We start from the raw sequence: 9,928 nt of genomic DNA, 5'->3' as shown, positions 1-9,928 counted from the left end.
ATGGACACAGAGACAGAGAGAAAGACAGGGGGAATGAGAGAGAGAGAGAAACAGAGACAGAGAGAAAGACAGGGGAAATGAGAGAGAGAGAGAAACAGAGACAGAGGGAAAGACAGGGGGAATGAGAGAGAGAGAAACAGAGACAGAGAGAAAGACAGGGGAAATGAGAGAGAGAGAGAAACAGAGATGGACACAGAGACAGAGAGAAAGACAGGGGGAATGAGAGAGAGAGAGAAACAGAGACAGAGAGAAAGACAGGGGGAATGAGAGAGAGAGAGAAACAGAGACAGAGAGAAAGACAGGGGGAATGAGAGAGAGAGAAACAGAGACAGAGAGAAAGACAGGGGAAATGAGAGAGAGAGAGAAACAGAGATGGACACAGAGACAGAGAGAAAGACAGGGGAAATGAGAGAGAGAGAAACAGAGACAGAGAGAAAGACAGGGGAAATGAGAGAGAGAGAGAAACAGAGATGGACACAGAGACAGAGAGAAAGACAGGGGAAATGAGAGAGAGAGAGAAACAGAGATGGACACAGAGACAGAGAGAAAGACAGGGGAAATGAGAGAGAGAGAGAAACAGAGATGGACACAGAGACAGAGAGAAAGACAGGGGAAATGAGAGAGAGAGAGAAACAGAGATGGACACAGAGACAGAGAGAAAGACAGGGGAAATGAGAGAGAGAGAGAGAGAAACAGAGAGAGAGAAAGACAGGGGAAATGAGAGAGAGAGAGAAACAGAGACAGAGGGAAAGACAGGGGGAATGAGAGAGAGAGAAACAGAGACAGAGAGAAAGACAGGGGGAATGAGAGAGAGAGAGAAACAGAGATGGACACAGAGACAGAGAGAAAGACAGGGGGAATGAGAGAGAGAGAGAAACAGAGACAGAGAGAAAGACAGGGGGAATGAGAGAGAGAGAGAAACAGAGACAGAGAGAAAGACAGGGGGAATGAGAGAGAGAGAAACAGAGACAGAGAGAAAGACAGGGGAAATGAGAGAGAGAGAGAAACAGAGATGGACACAGAGACAGAGAGAAAGACAGGGGAAATGAGAGAGAGAGAAACAGAGACAGAGAGAAAGACAGGGGAAATGAGAGAGAGAGAGAAACAGAGATGGACACAGAGACAGAGAGAAAGACAGGGGAAATGAGAGAGAGAGAGAAACAGAGATGGACACAGAGACAGAGAGAAAGACAGGGGAAATGAGAGAGAGAGAGAGAAACAGAGATGGACACAGAGACAGAGAGAAAGACAGGGGAAATGAGAGAGAGAGAGAAACAGAGACAGAGAGAAAGACAGGGGAAATGAGAGAGAGAGAGAAACAGAGACAGAGAGAAAGACAGGGGAAATGAGAGAGAGAGAGAAACAGAGACAGAGAGAAAGACAGGGGAAATGAGAGAGAGAGAGAAACAGAGAGAAAGACTGGGGGAATAAGAGAGAGAGAGAAACAGAGATGGACACAGAGACAGAGAGAAAGACAGGGGAAATGAGAGAGAGAGAGAGAGAGACAGAGATGGACACAGAGACAGAGAGTAAGACAGGGGAAATGAGAGAGAGAGAGAAACAGAGATGGACACAGAGACAGAGAGAAAGACAGGGGAAATGAGAGAGAGAGAAACAGAGACAGAGAGAAAGACAGGGGAAACGAGAGAGAGAGAGAAACAGAGACAGAGAGAAAGACAGGGGAAATGAGAGAGAGAGAGAAACAGAGACAGAGAGAAAGACAGGGGAAATGAGAGAGAGAGAAACAGAGACAGAGAAAGCCAGGGGAAATGAGAGAGAGAGAGAAACAGAGATGGACACAGAGACAGAGAGAAAGACAGGGGAAATGAGAGAGAGAGAGAAACAGAGATGGACACAGAGACAGAGAGAAAGACAGGGGAAATGAGAGAGAGAGAAACAGGGACAGAGAGAAATACTGGGGAAATGAGAGAGAGAGAAGCAGAGACAGAGAGAAAGACAGGGGAAATGAGAGAGAGAGAGACACAGAGATGGACACAGAGACAGAGAGAAAGACAGGGGAAATGAGAGAGAGAGAGAGAGAGAGAAACAGAGATGGACACAGAGACAGAGCGAAAGACAGGGGAAATGAGAGAGAGAGAAACAGAGACAGAGAGAAACAGAGATGGACATAGAGACAGAGAGAAAGACAGGGGAAATGAGAGAGAGAGAGAAACAGACAGAGAGAAACAGAGATGGACACAGAGACAGAGAGAAAGACAGGGGAAATGAGAGAGAGAGAAACAGAGACAGAGAGAAATACAGGGGAAATGAGAGAGAGAGAGAAACAGAGACAGAGAGAAAGACAGGGGAAATGAGAGAGAGAAACAGAGAGAGAGAAAGACAGGGGGAATGAGAGACAGAAACAGAGACAGAGAGAAAGACAGGGGGAATGAGAGAGAGAGAGAAACAGAGACAGACAGGGGAAATGAGAGAGAGAGAGAAACAGACAGAGAGAAACAGAGATGGACACAGAGACAGAGAGAAAGACAGGGGAAATGAGAGAGAGAGAAACAGAGACAGAGAGAAAGACAGGGGAAATGAGAGAGAGAGAGAAACAGAGACAGAGAGAAAGACAGGGGAAATGAGAGAGAGAAACAGAGACAGAGAGAAAGACAGGGGGAATGAGAGGGAGAGAGAAACAAAGACAGAGAGAAAGACAGGGGAAATGAGAGAGAGAAACAGAGACAGAGAGAAAGACAGGGGAAATGAGAGAGAGAGAAACGGAGACAGAGAGAAAGACAGGGGAAATGAGAGAGAGAGAAACAGAGACAGAGAAAGCCAGGGGAAATGAGAGAGAGAGAGAAACAGAGATGGACACAGAGACAGAGAGAAAGACAGGGGAAATGAGAGAGAGAGAAACAGAGACAGAGAGAAAGACAGGGGAAATGAGAGAGAGAGAAACAGAGACAGAGAGAAAGACAGGGGAAATGAGAGAGAGAGAAACAGAGACAGAGAGAAAGACAGGGGAAATGAGAGAGAGAGAGAAACAGAGACAGAGAGAAAGACAGGGGGAATGAGAGAGAGAGAGAAACAGAGACAGAGAGAAAGACAGGGGAAATGAGAGAAAGAGAGAAACAGAGACAGAGAGAAAGACTGGGGAAATGAGAGAGAGAGAAACAGAGACAGAGAGAAAGACAGGGGAAATGAGAGAGAGAGAAACAGAGACAGAGAGAAAGACAGGGGGAATGAGAGAGAGAGAGAAACAGAGACAGAGAGAAAGACAGGGGAAATGAGAAAGAGAGAGAAACAGAGACAGAGAGAAAGACAGGGGGAATGAGAGAGAGAAACAGAGACAGAGAGAAAGACAGGGGGAATGAGAGAGAGAGAAACAGAGACAGAGAGAAAGACAGGGGAAATGAGAGAGAGAGAGAAACAGAGACAGAGAGAAAGACAGGGGAAATGAGAGAGAGAGAGAAACAGAGACAGAGAGAAAGACAGGGGAAATGAGAGAGAGAGAGAAACAGAGACAGAGAGAAAGACAGGGGGAATGAGAGAGAGAGAAACAGAGACAGAGAGAAAGACAGGGGAAATGAGAGAGAGAGAGAAACGGAGACAGAGAGAAAGACAGGGGAAATGAGAGAGAGAGAAACAGAGATGGACACAGAGACAGAGAGAAAGACAGGGGAAATGAGAGAGAGAGAGAAACAGAGAGAGAGAGAAAGACAGGGGAAATGAGAGAGAGAGAAACAGATATGGACAGAGACAGAGAGAAAGACAGGGGAAATGAGAGAGAGAGAGAAACAGAGATGGACACAGAGACAGAGAGAAAGACAGGGGAAATGAGAGAGAGAGAAACAGAGACAGAGAGAAAGACAGGGGAAATGAGAGAGAGAGAGAAACAGAGAGAAAGACAGGGGAAATGAGAGAGAGAGAGAAACAGAGATGGACACAGAGACAGAGAGAAAGACAGGGGAAATGAGAGAGAGAGAAACAGAGACAGAGAGAAAGACAGGGGAAATGAGAGAGAGAGAGAAACAGAGAGAAAGACATGTATGACATGGAAGTAACATTTCTGCTTTATGCAGATGATCTAGTTTTGTTGTCACCAACCACAGATGGGCTGCAACAACTGCTAGACCTGCTTGAGGACTACTGCCAGCACTGGGCCCTGGCAATCAATCCAAAAAAGACAAAAGTACTGATCTTCCAGAAGAAGCCCAGATGTCAGGAAAATAGATACCAGCTGACTCTAGGTAGCATCACCTTAGAGCATACGATGCAGTATACTTACCTTGGTCTAATTATTACAGCATCGGGGAGTTTCAGTAGGGCAGTGAGTAACCTAAAACAAAAAGCTGGCAGAGCTCTATATGCAATTAAACATACATTATTTAACATGGATATACCAATCTCCATCTGGTGCAAAGTGTTTGACAGTGTAACTCTGCCCATTGCACTATATGGAAGTGAGGTACTTAAACTGCACAACCATTTCCCCTATGACCACCTTTATTGAAACGGCTCAACCATGTCCCCTATGACCATCTCTACCTAAACTGCTTCAACCATGTCCCCTATGACCACCTTTATTGAAACTGCTCAACCATGTCCCCTATGACCATCTCTACCTAAACTGCACAACCATGTCCCCTATGACCATCTCTACTTAAACTGCTTCAGTTTCATTCTGGAGTCTGTGTATGAGTGACACAATCAAATGAGATCATTAATGACGAGATTTGTAGATAACAGTACCTAATGTTTGTCCCCAGATCGGATTCCCTTAAATCTGACCAAATGATTTCCATCACACTAACAGAATATACACACAACTACAGATGTATTGACTCATGGCAGTAAATCTGACAAACAGATGTTTTTCTAAAATTCCAATCATGGAGCAAACAGACTGCAGAGAACAGGAAGGACAGCAGAAAAAAAATAATTGGCGCTCCCCTGCGCACCCTGCAGGACTTGTACACCTCTAGAGCCTGCACACCCTGCAGGACCAGTACACCTCTAGAGCTTGCCCACCCTGCAGGACTTGTAAACCTCTTGAGCCTGCTAACCCTGCAGGACTTGTACACCTCTAGAGCCTGCACACCCTTCAGGACCTGTACACCTCTAGAGCCTGCCCACCCTGCAGGACTTGTAAACCTCTTGAGCCTGCTAACCCTGCAGGACTTGTACACCTCTAGAGCCTGCACACCCTTCAGGACCTGTACACCTCTAGAGCCTGCCCACCCTGCAGGACTTGTAAACCTCTTGAGCCTGCTCACCCTGCAGGACTTGTAAACATCTAGAGCCTGCCCACCCTGCAGGACCTGTACACCTCTAGAGCCTGCCCACCCTGCAGGACTTGTAAACCTCTTGAGCCTGCTTACCCTGCAGGACTTGTAAACATCTAGAGCCTGCCCACCCTGCAGGACCTGTACACCTCTAGAGCCTGCACACCCTGCAGGACCTGTACACCCGAGAGCCTGCCCACCCTGCAGGACTTGTAAACCTCTTGAGCCTGCTCACCCTGCAGGACTTGTACACCTCTAGAGCCTGCCCACCCTGCAGGACTTGTACACCTCTAGAGCCTGGACATGGGTGGGAAGGATCAGCATAGACCCCCCCCCACACACACACACACACACCCAGGACACAGTCTGTTTGAACTCCTACCCTGTGGCTAACACTACAGAGCAATGTGTGCCAAAACCACCAGACACAGGAACAGTTTTCCCCACAGGCCATTTCTCTCATGACCACTTATCAGTATGGTGCAAGTCTGTGAATGTTCTCATTCATCCAGGTCATGGTTATCCAAAGGAATTGAATCAAGAGAAACTAGACTTGGTATATATCCGTGAAGACGTTTCGCCTCACGGCTTCATCAGTTCGTGCCTTTCTGACTAGACCAAGCTAGTCTGACTGGCTGGTGATGAAACTCAGATATTTATCCTCTTTGGAGTCGTTATCAGAGCTAATGATGTCCATGGTTCTTTGTGTTCCGATGTTTAGCAACGCCTGTCGTTATCAGAGGTATTGATATGCGTGCAGTATCTCCAATTGTGGCCAACTTATATATGGAAGAGGTAGAACACAAGGCCCTGAACTCCTTCAGAGGAACACCTCCGAGCCACTGGTTCAGATATGTGGACGACACATGGGTCAAAATCCAAACACAAGAGGTGCAAGCGTTTACCAAACACATCAACTCAGTGGACAAGAACATTAAGTTCACAAGGGAAAACGTAAAGAACAACAGTTTGCCCTTCTTGGACTGTGACGTCCACATTGGGGAAGACAGGAGCCTCCACATTGGGGTTTACAGGAAACCTACACACACAGACCAATATCTACTTTTCGACTCACACCACCCTCTGGAACACAAACTGAGCATCATCAGAACTCTGCAACACAGAGCTGACAATGTGCCCAGCAGCACTCGGGCCCAACGAGAAGAACACAAACACCTGAGGGGAGCTTTAAAAACCTGCGGCTACCCCAGTTGGACCTTTGTGAAAACTGCAACACGTTCCAGAGAGACCAACCAGGTGAGCGACAAGGAGAAAAGGAACAGAAGGAATAGCACAGTCATCCCGTATGTTTCTGGGGTCTCCGAGAAACTCAGGAGAACTTTTAACAAACACCGCATCCCGGTATACTTCAAACCCAGCAACACACTCCGACAAAGACTAGTTCATCCCAAAGACCGTGTACCACACACCCGGAAAAGCAGTCTGGTGTATGCTGTACAATGCAATAGGAGAAACCAAACAACCACTACACAAACGGATGGCCCAACACAGAAGGCCAAACTCCTCAGGACAAGACTCAGCAGTCTATCTACACCTAAAGGAGAAGACACACTCCTTCCAGGACAGCAACGTACACATTTTGGACAGAGACGATAGATGGTTTAAAAGAGGGGTGAAGGAAGCCATCTATGCGAAACTGGAAAAACCCGCCCTCAACAGAGGAGGAGGTCTGCGACACCACCTATCTCCCACTTACAATGCCATCCTGTCATCTCTACCCAGGAGACTCAAGAAGCCTAGCCTCCAAGAACAACAGTCGCTCACTAACGGCTCCAACCACTCTCATGACCACTGAACAATGAAGTCGAAACTAACACCCCCAACGACCATCGCTGCTTAACATCGGATCACAAAGAGCCATGCACATCAATAGCCCTGATAACGACGGGCGTGGCTAAACACCGGAACACAAAGAGCCATGGACATCATTAGCTCTGGCAACGACTCCTAGAGGATAAATATCTGAGTTTCATCCCCAGCCAGTCAGACTAGCTTGGTCTAGTCAGAAAGGCACGAACTGATGAAGCCTCTTGGATGAGAGGCGACACGTCGTCACGGATATATATACTGTAACGTGCATGGATAAGAAGACACGTTGGCCGCTGGCTGACGGGTCAGACCCTTTAGTCGAGCGGTTAGCGATGTCTCCCGCGGTGCGGGCGAAACGGGTTCGCGTCCCAGCCGTGGCAGTTCCTGTGGTTGCCCCCCGAATTTGCTACAGTATAGTGTACAGGTAATATAGTATATGAGCATCATGGTACAACATAGGTTGATGATCAGCGAGCCATAACAAGACTCTGTACAGTAACGACACACTTGTTGTGCATACACGCTTGCCTCCAATGTCCTGTTGTTTCATTGATTTCTTCGAGACAATCAAGTCATTCTGTTCACTTCCACCGAGTTGACTGATCACTGCCAGCTGTTTCAGCTTCCGCCTTCGTGAGCGGCGGCTTCGTGAAATCGACAACTTTTATTATTTTTTTACTAGTTCTTTATATTCTGCCCTAACCTCCTCATTTTGTTCTGATTTAGCTATTTTCTGTGCTCAGTTCACTTATCGCTAGATTCTCTCGTTTCTTTCTTATACGAATCTTGTGTTTAGCAGGTAGCTTCTTGTTCCCAGTTTGTTACTAGCTTTGAGCTTAGCCTAGCTTAGCAGTTAGCTCTATTACATTCGCAGTCAAAGCAGCCTCGTTAAAACGACGGTTTGTGGTGACTGCTCCGTAGTTACAGACAGGTTGTCTCTACTAGAGAGACGTGTCCGTGAGTTAGAGCAGCTGCTTTCGGCTAGGATTACGATAGATGTGACGGGCACTCCAGATAGCCTTAGCCCCGGGCCTGACAGCAGGTCTGCTATTGTTAGCACTAGCTCAGTAGCCCCGGGCCTGACAGCGGGCCTGCTATTGTTAGCACTAGCTCAGTAGCCCCGTGCCTGACAGCAGGTCTGCTATTGTTAGCACTAGCTCAGTAGCCCCGGGCCTGACAGCGGGCCTGCTATTGTTAGCACTAGCTCAGTAGCCCCGGGCCTGACAGCAGGTCTGCTATTGTTAGCACTAGCTCAGTAGCCCCGGGCCTGACAGCAGGTCTGCTATTGTTAGCACTAGCTCAGTAGCCCCGGGCCTGACAGCGGGCCTGCTATTGTTAGCACTAGCTCAGTAGCCCCGTGCCTGACAGCAGGTCTGCTATTGTTAGCACTAGCTCAGTAGCCCCGGGCCTGACAGCGGGCCTGCTATTGTTAGCACTAGCTCAGTAGCCCCGGGCCTGACAGCGGGCCTGCTATTGTTAGCACTAGCTCAGTAGCCCCGGGCCTGACAGCGGGCCCGCTATTGTTAGCACTAGCTCAGTAGCCCCGGGCCTGACAGCGGGCCTTCTGTTGTTAGCACTAACTCAGTAGCCCCGGGCCTGACAGCGGGCCTGCTATTGTTAGCACTAGCTCAGTAGCCCCGGGCCTGACAGCGGGCCTGCTATTGTTAGCACTAGCACTAACTCAGTAGCCCCGGGCCTGACAGCGGGCCTTCTGTTGTTAGCACTAGCTCAGTAGCCCCGGGCCTGACAGCGGGCCTGCTATTGTTAGCACTAACTCAGTAGCCCCGGGCCTGACAGCGGGCCTGCTATTGTTAGCACTAACTCAGTAGCCCCGGGCCTGACAGCAGGTCTGCTATTGTTAGCACTAGCTCAGTAGCCCCGGGCCTGACAGCGGGCCTGCTATTGTTAGCACTAACTCAGTAGCCCCGGGCCTGACAGCGGGCCTGCTATTGTTAGCACTAACTCAGTAGCCCCGGGCCTGACAGCGGGCTGCTATTGTTAGCACTAGCTCAGTAGCCCCGGGCCTGACAGCGGGCCTGCTATTGTTAGCACTAGCTCAGTAGCCCCGGGCCTGACAGCGGGCCTGCTATTGTTAGCGCTAGCTCAGTAGCCCCGGGCCTGACAGCGGGCCTGCTATTGTTAGCGCTAGCTCAGTAGCCCCGGGCCTGACAGCGGGCCCGCTATTGTTAGCACTAGCTCAGTAGCCCCGGGCCTGACAGCGGGCCCTCTGTTGTTAGCACTAGCTCAGTAGCCCCGGGCCTGACAGCGGGCCCGCTATTGTTAGCACTAGCTCAGTAGCCCCGGGCCTGACAGCGGGCCTTCTGTTGTTAGCACTAGCTCAGTAGCCCCGGGCCTGACAGCGGGCCTGCTATTGTTAGCACTAGCTCAGTAGCCCCGGGCCTGACAGCGGGCCGCTATTGTTAGCACTAGCTCAGTAGCCCCGGGCCTGACAGCGGGCCTTCTGTTGTTAGCACTAGCTCAGTAGCCCCGGGCCTGACAGCGGGCCTGCTATTGTTAGCACTAGCTCAGTAGCCCCGGGCCTGACAGCGGGCCTGCTATTGTTAGCACTAACTCAGTAGCCCCGGGCCTGACAGCGGGCCCGCTATTGTTAGCACTAGCTCAGTAGCCCCGGGCCTGACAGCGGGCCCGCTATTGTTAGCACTAACTCAGTAGCCCCGGGCCTGACAGCGGGCCTGCTATTGTTAGCACTAGCTCAGTAGCCCCGGGCCTGACAGCGGGCCTGCTATTGTTAGCACTAGCTCAGTAGCCCCGGGCCTGACAGCGGGCCTGCTATTGTTAGCACTAGCTCAGTAGCCCCGGGCCTGACAGCGGGCCCGCTATTGTTAGCACTAGCTCAGTAGCCCCGGGCC

This window comes from Lampris incognitus, chromosome 11 (genome assembly GCF_029633865.1).
Source record: "Lampris incognitus isolate fLamInc1 chromosome 11, fLamInc1.hap2, whole genome shotgun sequence".
Lineage (NCBI taxonomy): Eukaryota > Metazoa > Chordata > Actinopteri > Lampriformes > Lampridae > Lampris > Lampris incognitus.
This window is presented reverse-complemented; position numbering follows the sequence as displayed.